General features: G+C 38.6%; 1 pseudogene; it reads left to right on the top strand.

Annotated features, from left to right (window-relative positions):
• Nucleotides 1-306: 306 nt before the first annotated feature.
• LOC138089314 (olfactory receptor 5W2-like) lies at nucleotides 307-1,235 on the top strand (annotated as a pseudogene).
• Nucleotides 1,236-14,276: the final 13,041 nt, after the last annotated feature.

Genomic DNA, 14,276 nt, shown 5'->3' with positions numbered 1-14,276 from the left:
AACACTGGGGTGAGTGCCATTCCCTTCTCCAAGGGACCTTCCCGACTTTTGGATCAAACCTGGGTCTCCCATGTTGCAGGCAGATTCTTCATTGTCTGAACCAACAGAGAAGCCCCAATAGATAGCTTTGCTTCCTTAAATAATGGGCACATGACTGGATGCTTTTCTGAATACAAAAACACATTTATAGAAAGAAATGTGTTCTGCTTTATGATATTTTGAAGATGTGAAGAAATATTACCTATCCATGTATCATATATATATATATATATTTTTTTTTTCTAAGAGTATAAACAAGAACAAAGAATGTTGGACTGAGACAGTTACATCTCCATGACTGAATTCATTTTCTTGGGAATTACTGAGAACACCAAGGACAAAGTGACTCTATTTATGATGGTTCTCCATGTTTATCTCATCAATCTTCTGGCAAATCTTGGAATGATAACCCTGATTAGGATGGATATCCAGCTGCACACACCCATGTACTTTTTCCTCAGCCACTTCTCCTTCTGGGACCTCTGCTATTCCACAGCCATTGGCCCTAAGATGCTGGTAGACATATTTACCAAGAACAAGTCAGTCTCTTTCTATGGTTGTGCTCTGCAATTCTTGGTCTTCTGTATCTTTGCAGTTTCTGAGTATCTCCTGCTGGCAGTGATGGCCTGTGACCAGTACAGGCCATCAGTAGCCCCTTGCTCTATGCGGTCAGCATGCCCAATAGGGTGTGCTCCCTGCTCGTGGCTGGGATTTACCTGGTGGGGATGACAGATGCTCTGATACACACAACATTAGCATTCCACTTATGTTTCTGTGTGTCAAATGAGATTAACCATTTCTTCTGTGATTTGCCTCCACATTTCCTCCTTTCCTGCTCTGATATACAGGTCAATGAGTTGGCATTATTCCTTGTTTTTGGCTTCATTGAACCGAGTACCATTTCAGGAGTTCTTGTCTCTTATTTTTATATCATCCTTTCAGTCTTGAAGATCCACTCTGAAGAGGGGAGGTTCAAATAATTATTTACCTGCACTTCTCACCTAACTGCAGTGGCAATTTTCTAGGGAACTATTCTCCTTATGTATTTCAGGCCAAGTTCATCCTACTCTCTAGATCAAGACAAAATGCCTTTGCTGTTTTATACTCTAGTGATTCCAATGTTAAACCCTCTGGTTTACAGCCTAAGAAACAAGGATGTGAAAGAAGACCTTGGGGGGGGCGGTGGGGAAACTTAAAAGATGATGCTAAATGTTCATATTTCACACACAGAAAAACACACACATTGTGGTTTTTGTCTCTGTAAAATTATGTTACATCATACAAGAGAAAATAAGTTATCTCACTAAATATGTAATTTAATAATAAGCATTGGTTATAAAGCCCAGATTTTAGAAACGTTACACCTTCCAAATACAGCATGCTCATATGTATCAAGAATTTATATATGGCATCTCATCTTTGTTGAACACTTTCCTGAGTGTTCTAATTTTGCCACATCATATTGATTCATACTTTCACTTATGTACTATTTCAATTACTAGATACTTCTCATGTGTTTACACAGACAGATGTTTGAACTTTTTTTTTTTTTTTTTTTTTATTCTATGGCATGTACTATACTGCTGGGAGCCAGAATGAGGAATTCCGCCCATGGCAAAGGTCATGAGGAAGGAAGCCCTACAAAACGCAAAGGCATGATCTGTCTTTAGAGGTTCCCCCTGAGTTTTCCTGAAATTCTACCCCCCAAAACCAGAGTTGGCCTGATTTTATTGTTCAGTGCTTTCCACTCTTCTGCCTCTAAAAGGAATTAACCTAGGGCTTCAGTTAACAGTCTCCTGCATAAGAAGGGAATGTTTCAGCTCAAACCCCTTTGATGGTTCTCTAATTTGCCTGACAGGTTCCCCCAGACTTTTTACAACTTGTGAGTTGCTTATAGCCCCCCAACTGCAAGAAGCACAAAGCTTAAAGGATCTTAAAGATACAGAACCTTTTCTAAAGAGCTAAAAATTATACTGGTGACGGTTTTCACTGTTGACTCGATGACTGCTGCCAGGCCTCCATATTCTTTATCTTTTAGGCACCTGGGAGGATATCAATCAATGTAATCAGGATGCAGAAATAGGAATATAATAGTTAAAAAAAAAAAGGAATATAGACATTTTGATGTGAGCAACACTAGACTTTTGAGTTACTTACTTTTCTCTTTATAAATCACTGTACTCCTTTTACTTGTTATAAATTGTTACATCCTTGCTATGTAAGAATGTAACTTATTTAGTGCTTTCTGAGAGTGGCAACAGACTTTGGGAAGAATAACACAAATAAATCTTCTGGTTGACAAACCCTTATCAGAAAAGGGCCATAAAATGTTAATTGGCCTTCTGGCCAGAAGATGATGTAAATCATTTAAGACTTATGTATACAACTAGGTATGCAGAGAGAAAGCCTGGTCTCGATAAGAGTCAGGGCTGCTGACGCTGCATAATTTTATATTATCCATTGATCACTACGTACAAAAAAAGGTATAAAAAGTCTTTACAACAATAGAGGACGGGCCAGTCACTGGACTGGTTTCCTCCGTGTCTCTACTCTGTTTTCTGGCTGAATTCCCATCTGGTGTGTGGAGGCTCACCATGTCTACTTACTTTCCCTGGATTTTAAGATCCACATGAGAGGGAGTCCAAGGCGGGCACCCCCCGCTATTCAAGAGGACACTGGTGGCCTAATGTAGATGGTGCAAGTTCCTTATTTTGGAACTTTATTGGTTTTACATGTAAACCAAGTTATTCAGCCTCTTTTTTCCGCTAAATTTTCCTACTATACTATTTCTTCTTAATTTCTTTTATATTTCAAAATAAATAAGTTTTTCCTCACCATGCTGTCCCCGCTTCAAGTTACCCTGGATCCACCAAGGCTGGACCCCAGTAAGTGGTGTCCAGAACAGGCTATTCGAAGGTAGGTCTCCCCCAGTGTGCAGTTTTTGGGATGGCTAGGACCCCACTCAGGGTGTTGCAGACCTCCCTGCATAAGATAGGTAGGGAAAGAGGGGTGGGGAATTTGGGGTTGAAAGAAACCCAGTTGAATGGTTGAAAGAAACCAACGAGTTGAAAGAAACCCCCTCTTAGTGAAGGGTGAACAGGTTGAAAGAAAACCCCCTTGGCAAGGGTAAAAGCCTTGACAAGGCAGACTTTTATGGGTTTAAAAGAAAACCCCCCTTGGCTAAGGTAAAACTTTGACAAGGCTGACTTTTCTATAAGACTTAATTTTCTGACATGGGTAACAATGAGTCAAAAGAATGACAACTCTTTATAGAAGTAATTTTGCAACTCTTAAACAAAAGATAAAGATAAAAAGGCTAGTTTTCAATTTCTTTTAAAATTTATATAACAGCAATGTCGTTAGTTTCCAGAAAAAGACACTGTTAATTTGGATACTTGGGTGAAGGTGGAAAAGCAGCTAAAAACTTCTTATACTTTACATGAGCCAAAAAATGTTTCTGTAGATGCTTTTGCTCTGTGGAATATGATTAAAAAGGTTCTGGACCCCTGTCATGAGGCTGTTAGACAGGCTATGGGAGAGGCTATAGCGGTGGATGGTAGTGGGTCTCCACCTTCTACGCAGATTAAATTTTCTGCCATTGACAAAGAAAAGGAGTGAGACTTCCTCCCAAGGTAGAAGAGTGCTTACAGGACACTGAAGCCGGGAGCCCTGTTGAGCTCCCTCCCCCTCTATACAAACCTTAAAAAATTTATCAAACATTTTCTGATTTAAGAGGACTGACCACCACCTCCGACTGCACCTCCCCAGGGTTTAAGAATTCCCCACTTTGCCTCCAAAACCTCCCAGAACACTGCTTAAGGTTGAAAAAGATAGGCAGAATTTAAAAAAAAAAAAAAAAAAGAGCTTTTAAAACAGAGCCTGCTCCTTACAAAAAATCCCCTCAGGAGGGCCTCACCCAAACAAAAAAACAAAAGGAGAGAGAGAGAAAGAGAAAAAGAAGAGAAAAAGAGAAAAAGAAAGAAAAATAATAATAATAATAAGGATTTTACAAATAAATAATGTTTCTCTTGAGGCCAAATGGAACATTTTTGCCAGCAATGTTCTGCAAAACAGAGACGACAAGCAGCGCCAGTTAACCACAGGTAGCTCAGGACTAGAACCTCAGCTCCACCAAGGCAACAATATTAACCCCTGATGTGCCGGTTACTCTGATTCCAATGGGAGTGACTGGCCCCCTGCCTGAGGACATTGTAAGACTTGTGCTAGGGCGTAGCTTGCTTTCTTTTCAAAGAATTTCGGTGGTGTTTGGTGTAGCAGATTCTGATTATACTGAAGAAATTAAAGTTTTGATGTTGCTGCATGCTAAAACTGTGCAAATTAATAAAGGTTAAGGAATAACACAGCTTTTGCTTTTACCTTATTTTCAGACAGGAAAAACCTTGACTTCTCAAGCTAGGGGCCCCAAAGGATTTAAATCTAGTGATCTAGCTTTTTGGGTGCAGAAAATTACAGCTTCTAGGCCTTTAAAAGATTTTTTAATTCAAAGAAATAAAATGTCAGGGCTGTTAGACACTAGAGCAGATGTTTCTTGCATTGCTGGGAAAGACTGGCCCAGCTCCTGGCCAACACATACTACTGAAAATGAATTGATGAGATTAGAGAAAGTGGTATGCAGGATGGGAATGCTGTAGAGGAAAAGGTGAGAGAGAATTTAAAACCTTGGTGAGTAGTGTGTTCCCCATTGCTGGAGGTATTCGAGCAAAGATTAGATAGTTACTTGTCACCTAAAGAGCTATAGACCAGATTTGGGTTATAGAAGGATAATTGAAAAGGCTTATAAAGATATTGTGTAACAGCTCTTTACTTGCTTCTCATATTTCAATCTGCCAAAAGTTTAAAAACTGATAATGCCCCCTTTAAAGCTGCAGAGAGATTGTTTACTAACTTTAAATGATTTCCAGAAATTATTAGGGCATATTAACCTGATATGCCCACATTTAAAACTGACTACTGCATATTTAAAGCCTTTTGTTTGATTGCTTAAAAAACAATCCTAATCCCAGTTCTAAAAGAAAGTTGACTAGTGAGACAGAGTTGGCTTTTGTTAAAGTGTATGAGGCTTTAAATGATCAGTTAATTAAGATTAATATTACCAAAAGATGAGATTAATTTATTCTTGCCACAAAACAGGATGCTTGTGACAAGAAAGCACATTGGTTCCATCTGCCAGTGACCTCAAGAAAAATAGTTTTATCTTATCCCAACTTGGTGACACAATTAATTTTAAAAGGAAGAAAAAGAAGTGTGGAACTTCTTGGAAAAGAAGTAACAAATATAGTAATTCCATTCAATGAGGATCAATTGCAAGTCTTTTACAAAATAGTGATGACTGGCAAGTTGCCCTGATAGATTGCAGGGGTCAAATTTTGTTTCATTTGCCCTCAAGCCCCCACAGTAGCTAAAAGTTCAAAAATATTAAATTGGCAGTTTGAAGATACCTGTGAAACTTTCCAAGCTATGTAGTTCCTTTGCTTCCCTTTACCCTCTGGGGGAGGGATGTGCTGTCTCAAATAGGAGTTGCTCAGAAAAGGGATTTCTCAATTTCTTTTTATCAATAGGTGGTACAATTAACAATATTTTATATATCGTTATAAATACATAAAATAAATATATTTGCCTAATTACAGTTTGCCTAATTGGGTATGGGTATAAATAAAATATAATAAAGGTATACCTACTATTGTTTAAATTACTAGAATTTTAAAGGATTGCATATAAGGTACATAAACATGAGTTACACAAATATCAATGTTACAATAACATCCTGAAGCGACAAGCACAAAGGTATAAATGCCTAAACTGGAAGAAACTTAAAACCCTCATGTTAATTCTTAACTGTAGTATGTCTAACTTGTAACAAGACAGATTGGTAGGCAGCCATTTTTTGTGTCTTAACATAACTGGGGGCATAGTTAAAATTTTATACATCAAATGATTGCTAAAAACTGTTGCAGGTGAGATGTGGTTATTTTTAATTTATTTGAAATGTCTTAAGGTGGGGGGAGGAGGGAGAACAAATATTTAAAATTTGGAAAACCCTAAACCTTTTAATAAGAAATTGTAATTTTCACTTGTGTTATCTTCAAGGATATTAAAGGTTGATAAATTGGTGTAGTTAAATTGGGCCATAACCATTGGTGATCATGGGGACCGGTAATTAAGCCTGCAGAAAAAAATTACAATCTAAGAATTTAAAAAATAAGATCCTTAAGATTTTGTTTAATTGCATCAATTTCTGTATTTTATGTGCATTTAAAAACTGCAATAATTTGAATGGGTTAATCTTGTCTAATACAAGTAAATGAGTCTGTAGACTGTGATCTCCCCAAACTAAAAAGTATGGTACTTGGAATTGTGTTCTTTATGGTTGTAGTGTTGGAAAAGCACTAATATGCAGAAAATAAAGGAATTACACAGTGCAAAAAAAAAAAAAAAGAAGGTATACCTAATTTTGTTTATAAATTTATACTTAATTAATTGGTATATAAATTAATATGTATACTATATATGCATATTAGATATATACTGTATAATTATATTATATATATAATATATGTATTGCAGTAATATAATGTGTATGTGGATGATATTAATTGGTAAAGAATGGTGTGCTGTGATGATATATGTTATATATACTGTATAATTATATTGTGTGTGTGTGTGACATACATTATTACAGTGCATTGGTTTGTGTTGGTTGGTATTAGTTGTGTGCATGTTGTATTGTTGCAATATATATTAATTGATATGTTAGTTATAAAGATTAATTCAAGTATATTGATTTATTAAATTGTTTGGTAAAGAGCCATCAAAAATTGTAATTCCATTTAACAGAGAACAACTTGATGCTTTTTAGATGTTTGATGATGATTGGCAGATTGCTATAGGAATTTATTGTGATTAAATTCTACATCATTTACCCTCACAAGCTCTGCTAATTCAAAAATTAAGATAGGAGAATTTAAGTAGTTTTCTCCCATCAGATTTTACAACATGCTCTCTTTGTAATAAATTAAATACTGATTTGTCCAGATCGACAAAATGTAAAGCCGTTGGTAAAGTAGAAGTACTTCCTCTCCAGACAATGGAAAGGTCCCGACCCATTAACTGGAGGTCGAAGATGTGCTTGTATTTTTTCCACAGGACAGATTCGCCATGTCACAGTCCACCAGACACCTGATTCACCACAAAAGAAAAAGGGAACTCCTTTGCTGCCGCTGCTGCAGGAAACAGCCACATGCTGAGAGCCACGGGTGGGGCCAGCCCGACTGACTGACAGGACCCAGGGAGCCGCACTCGCAGCTGGTAGCAGTGCCAGCGTCCGTCTGCAAAACTATGGGATACAGCGTTGATAGAGAGAGGAGATATATGGAAACTGTATACTATTTGTGCAATGTTTTTGTCTCGCGTGGCCACGGCTAGACCCAACACCGGTTCAGCAGAGGGCGGGGCGAGGGCCGCCATGGGGCAAGACAAACATGGAGATCCCAGCGGCACTGACAGCTGCTGCAGTGCAAACTCCAACCAGAAAATGACTCTATTTAGTCTATTTTGGCTTGTTTACCCTCTCTTTATGTTTTTCTTTTCACCAATGATTCTGGAAAACTTAATGTACAAATGAACCTAATGTAGCAACTTGTGAACAATGTATGCTTTCATCTTGTTTAACTCCTCACTATAATGTTTGTTCTTTTGTGGTTCTAAAACCCTATCTTATGGTGCCTGTAACTGTAACCACTTATTGGTATGATAATTATGGTCTTTCTGTGTAACAACAACTGTTACTGTTACTGTTATTGTTACTTTGGCAGCAACATCATCTGCATACTGCCCAGTATGTTGATACTATGTCCAGGAATGTTTCTTTGGTGTTTGCAACACAGGAAGTTGTAGAAAGGAAGTGAGAAGTGGGGACGGATGCCCTAGAAGAAGCAATGATGCATGTTGGGACTGAATTGTAGGTTTTGAAAGTAGAGTTAACATTGTCTTATCGTGCTGACTGCAGTAGACTTGTGTGACACCCCTGAGGGTAAATGAGACAGATTGTGGCTAGGAGGGAAATGAGAATCATGTTTCGAGGGTATAGAATGGCTCCAACATAGGTTTGGATTAGGGAAAACTTCACGGTCAGATAGAGACCATGAAACACTCCTGATTAGATTTTACTGTGGCAGGAGCAGCTAATGACTTTTTCCACACCTTCTCTAAATTCATTTCTGGAAAGACTATTCTGTCTACTATTGTTAGCTATGTTGCTATGGGTGCTCTAATCTTGCTCCTCATAATCATCCTTTCTTGTATTGTCAGAGCATTCTTCCTTGTATTGTCTTTGAAGGAGCACTCAGAATCTCACAACTGAATTACGCCTGGCTGTTTCAAAAAATAAAAAGAAAGGGGGAGATGCCGGGAGCCAGCGTGAGGAATCCCGCCCATGGCAAATGTCATGAGGAAGGAAGCCTGACAAAACACAAAGGCATGATCGGGCTTCAGGGGTTCCCCCGAGTTTTCCTGAACATCTACCCACAAAAATCAGAGTTGGCTTTATTTTATTGTACTGTGCTTTCCACTCTTCTGCTTCTAAAAGGAATTAACTTAGGGCTCCACTTAACAGTCTCCTGCATATGAAAGGAATGTTTCAGCTCAAACCCCTTTGATGGCTCTCTAACTTGCCTGTCAGCTTCCCCTGGACTTTTTACAACTTGTGAATTGCTTACAGCCCCCCAACTGCAAGAAGCACAAAGCTTAAAGCATCTTAAAGATACAGAACCTTTTCTAAAGGGTTAAAAATTATATTGGTGATGATTTTCACTGTTGACTTGATGACTGCTGCCAGGCGTCCATATTCTTTATCTTTTAGGCACCTGGGAGGATATCAATCAATGTAATCAGGATGCAGAAATAGAAATATAGTAGTTTTGATGTTAGCAACACTAGACTTTTGAGTTACTTACTTTTCTCTTTATAAATCACTGTACTCCTTTTACTTGTTATAAATTGTTGCATCCTTGCTATGTAAGAATGTAACTTTATTTAGTGCTTTCTGAGAGTGGCACCAGACTTTGGGAATAAAAATACAAAGAAGTCTTCTGGTTGACAAACACTTATCAGAAAAGGGCCATAAAAAATTAATTGGCCTTCTGCTCAGAAGATGATGTAAATCATTTAAGACTTATGTATACAACTAGGTATGCAGAGAGAAAGACTGGTCTCAATAAGAGTCAGGGCTGTTGATGCTGCATAATTTTATATTATCCATTCATCACTATGTACAAAAAAAAAGGTATAAAAAGCCTTCACAACAATAGAGGACAGGCCAGTCACTGGACTGGTTTCCCCTGTGTCTTTACTCTATTTTCAGGCTGAATTCTCATCTGGGGCATGGAGGCTCACCATGTCTACTTACTTGCCCCGGCTTTTAAAATCCACACTAGAGGGAGCCCAGGCGGAACACCCCTGCTATTCAAGAGGACGCCAGTGGACTAACATAGATGGTGCAAGTTCCTTGTCTTGGAACTTTATGAACCAAATTATTCAGCATCTTTTCTCCACTAAATTTTGCTACTATGCTATTTCTTCCTAATTTCTTTTATATTTCTAAATAAATAAGTTTTTCCTCGGCACACTGTCCCTGCTTCAAATTTCCCTGGATCCACCAGGGCTGGACCCCGGCAGTATACTTTCTGTACTAATAAATATGGTTCCAGTGTGTCTGCCCTCTGATGCCCTCCTGCAACACCTACCATCTTGCTTGGGTTTCTCTTACCTTTTTGTGGGGTATCTCTTCATGGCTGCTCCAGCAAAGCACAGCCGCTGTTCCTTACATTGGATGAGGGGTATCTCCTTATCACTGCTGTTCCTGGCCTTCAACATGGGATAGCTCCTCTAGGCCCTCCTGTGCCTACGCACTAATCAATCTAATCACACTAGGACCACAGCCTTATCTAACTGAATGAAACGAAACCATGGCCACAGGGAAAACCAAGATGGGCGGGTCATGGTGGAGAGTACTGACAGTGTCTGTTCCACTGGAGAAGGGAATGGCAAACCACTTCAGCATTCTTGCCTTGAGAATCCCATGGACAGTATGAAAAGGCAAAATGATAGGATGCCAAAAGAGGAACTCCCCATGTCAGTAGGTGCCCAATATGCTACTGGAGATCAGTGGGGAAATAACTCCAGAAAGAATGAAGGGATGGAGCCAAAGCAAAAACAATACCAGCTGTGGATGTGACTGGTGATAGAAGCAAGGTCCAATGCTGTAAAGAGCAATTTTGCATAAGAACCTGGAATGTCAGGTCCATGAATCAAGGCAAATTGGAAGTGGTCAAACAAGAGATGGCAAGGGCGAATGTCAACATTCTAGGAATCAGCGAACTAAAATGGACTGGGATGGGTGAATTTAGCTCAGATGACCATTATATCTACTACTGCAGGCAGGAATCCCTCAGAAGAAATGGAGTATCCATCATGGTCAACAAAAGAGTCCAAAACGCAGTGCTTGGATGCAATCTTAAAAACGACAGAATGATCTCTATTCCTTTCAAAGGCAAACAAAGTATCACAGAAATCCAAGTCTATGCCTCAACCAGTAATGCTGAAGAAGCTGAAGTTGAACGATTTTATGAAGACCTACAAGACCTTTTACAACTAACAATGAAAAAAAAAAATCATTTTCATTATAGGGGACTGGAATGCAAAAGTAGGAAGTCAAGAAACTCCTGGAGTAACAGGCAAATTTGGCCTTGGAATGCGGAATGAGGCAGGGCAAAGACTAATAGAGTTTTGTCAAGAAAATGCACTGGTCATAGCAAACACCCTCTTCCAACAACACAAGAAAAGACTCTACACATGGACATCACCAGATGGTCAACACCAAAATCAGATTGGTTATATTCTTTGCAGCCAAAGATGGAGAAGCTCTATACAGTCAACAAAAACAAGACCAGGAGTTGACTGTGGCTCAGATCATGAACTCCTTATTGCCAAATTCAGACTCAAATTGAAGAAAGTATAGAAAACGCTAGACCATTCAGGTATGACCTAAATCAAATCCCTTATGATTATACAGTGGAAGTGAGAAATAGATTTAAGGGCCTAGATCTGATAGATAGAGTTCCTGATGAACCATGGAAAGAGGTTTGTGACATTGTACAAGAGACAGGGATCAAGACCATCCAATGGAAAAGAAATGCAAAAAAGCAAAATGGCTGTGTGGGGAGGCCTTACAAATAGCTGTGAAAAGAGAAGTGAAAACCAAAGGAGAAAAGGAAAGATATAAGAATCTGAATTCAGAGTTCCAGAGAATAGTAAGAAGAGATAAGAAAGCCTTCTTCAGCAATCAGTGCAAAGAAATAGAGGAAAACAACAGAATGGGAAAGAATAGAGAGCTCTTCAAGAAAATTAGAGATACCAAGGGAGCATTTCATGCAAAGATGGGCTCAATAAAGGACAGAAATGACATGGACCTAACAGAAGCAGAAGATATTAAGAAGAGGTGGCAAGAACACATGGAAGAACTGTACCAAAAATTCTTCACTACCCAGATAATCATGATGATGTGATCACTAATCTAGAGCCTGACATCTTGGAAAGTGAAGTCAAGTGGGCCTTAGAAAGCATAACTACGAACAAAGCTAGTGGAGGTGATGGAATTCCAGTTGAGCCATTTCAAATCCTGAAAGATGATGCTGTGAAAGTGCTGCACTAAATATGCCAGCAAATTTGGAAAACTCAGCAGTGGCCACAGGACTGGAAAAGTTCAGTTTTATTCCAATTCCAAAGAAAAACAATGCAAAACAATGCTCAAACTACTGCACAATTTCACTCATCTCACAAGCTAGTAAAGTAATGCTCAAAATTTTCCAAGCCATGCTTCAGCAATACCTGAACTGTGAACTCCCTGGTGTTCAAACTGGTATTAGAAAAGGCAGAGGAACCAGAGATTAAATTGCCAACATCCAGTGGATCATGGAAAAAACAAGAGAGTTCCAGAAAAACATCTATTTCTGCTATATTGACTAGGCCAAAGGCTTTGACTGTGTGGATCACAATAAACTGTGGGAAATTCTGAAAGAGATGGGAATACCAGACCACCTGACCTGCCTCTTGAGAGATCTGTAAGCAGGTCAGGAAGCAACAGTTAGAACTGGACAGGGAACAACCGACTGTTTCCAAATAGGAAAAGGAGTACGTAAAGGCTGTATATTGTCACCCTGCTTATTTAACTTATATGCAGAATACATCATGAGAAACGTAGACTGGAAGAAACACAAGCTGGAATCAAGATTGCCAGGAGAAATATCAATAACCTCAGATATGCAGATAGCACTACCCTTATGGCAGAAAGTGAAGAGGAGCTAAAAAGCCTCTTGATGAAAGTGAAAGAGGAGAGTGAAAAAGTTGGCTTAAATCTCAACTTTCAGAAAATGAAGATCATGGCATTCGGACCTATCATTTCCTGGGAAATTACTCCTTGGAAGAAAAGTTATAACAAACTTAGATAGTGTATTCAAAAGCAGAGACATTACTTTGCTGACTAAGGTCCATCTAGTCAAGGCTATGGTTTTTCCTGTGGTCATGTATGGGTGTGAGAGTTGGATTGTGAAGAAGGCTGACAGCTGAAGAATTGATGCTTTTGAACTGTTGTGTTGGAGAAGTCTCTTGAGAGTCCCTTGGACTGCAAGGTGATCCAACCGGTTCATTCTGAAGGAGATCTGCCATGGGATTTCTTTGGAAGGAATGATGCTAAAGCTGAAACTCCAGTACTTTGGCCACCTCATGTGAAGAGTTGACTCTTTGGAAAACACTCTGATGCTGGGAGGGATTGGGGGCAGAAGGAGAAGGGGACGACCAAGGATGAGATGGCTGGATGGCATCATGGGCTCGATGGATGTGAGTCTGAGTGAACTCCTGGAGTTGGTGATGGACATTGAGGCCTGGCATGCTGCAATTCATGGCATCACAAAGAGTCGGACACGACTGAAAGACTGAACTGAAGTGAACTGAACTAATGAATATAAGCTAGTGCTAACCATAAGCATTTGGTAACTAGCTAAAAAATTTGTGAGATTCCCCAAATCGTCATGTTATTTAAAAAATTAGGGTTTTCACCAGTCCATGTTCAATACAGGATACATGATGCTTGAGGCTATTGCACGGGGATGATCCAGAGAGATGATACGGGATGGGAGGTTGGAGGGGGTTTCAGGATTGGGAACTCATGTACACCCGAGGCTGATTCATGTCAACATATGGCAAAACCAATACAGTATTGTAAAGCAAAAAAAAAAAAAAATCAAGTTTTAATATGATACTGATAATGAAACTAATACTGAGTACACCATGATATGCTATGGATGGCAAATACAACCAAATTTTAAATGATTGATTTATTTATAAACTTACAAGGAAATGTTTTTATGTTAACATGCAGAGTAGGTGAACACATGAGAATAAAATAATACCAAAAATTGATACAATGACATATTCAATAAAAATGATAGCTCCTAATTACCCTGATACAATGAAAATTCTATTTGAATATAAAAAGGAAGACAAAAAATTTAGAAAAATGATATTTATAGGAGAAAAGAGGTGAAATTACCAGCTGCTTAGTGATAAAGACCTAGTACTGTTGCCTTTATATGACTACTCCATCTGGCAAACTGACATGCATGGTGTAATTTCAGTAATGTTCATTGTAATAAGCTAAATGAGCAATTGATAAAAACAAACAAAAAAAAGGTTATAAATTGAAATCTAAAAGTGAAATAGTATAACTTTGGATAGATATACTTAGTCTCAGATCTAAAAATGATTCAAGTTAGGAAATGAAAAGATATTAGCCAGAGGATGGGACAATTAGATGAATTTTAAGGTGGACAAGCTCATGTCCTTTAGAAGTACAATATCCTTGTTTGCCACAACATGGAAAAAACTTGAAGGCAGCATGCTACGTGAGATCAAACAGTAAAAGGCAAATACTGTATAATCTCACATATATGTTGAATCTAAAAAGGATGAACTAATAGAAATAGAGAGTGGATCGGTTGTTTCCAGAGTCTAAAAGGTGGAAGAGATTGAAGATGTTATTCAAAGTGAATAACTGTTAGTCAATGAATAAGTTCTGAGGGTCTAATATACATGATAATTCTAGTTAACACTTCTGTACAGTAAACTTTAAATTTGCTAGAAGAGTAGATCTTAACTGTCCTCAT

The sequence above is a fragment of the Capricornis sumatraensis genome, chromosome 12 (genome assembly GCF_032405125.1).
Source record: "Capricornis sumatraensis isolate serow.1 chromosome 12, serow.2, whole genome shotgun sequence".
NCBI lineage: Eukaryota > Metazoa > Chordata > Mammalia > Artiodactyla > Bovidae > Capricornis > Capricornis sumatraensis.
This window is presented reverse-complemented; position numbering and strand designations above follow the sequence as displayed.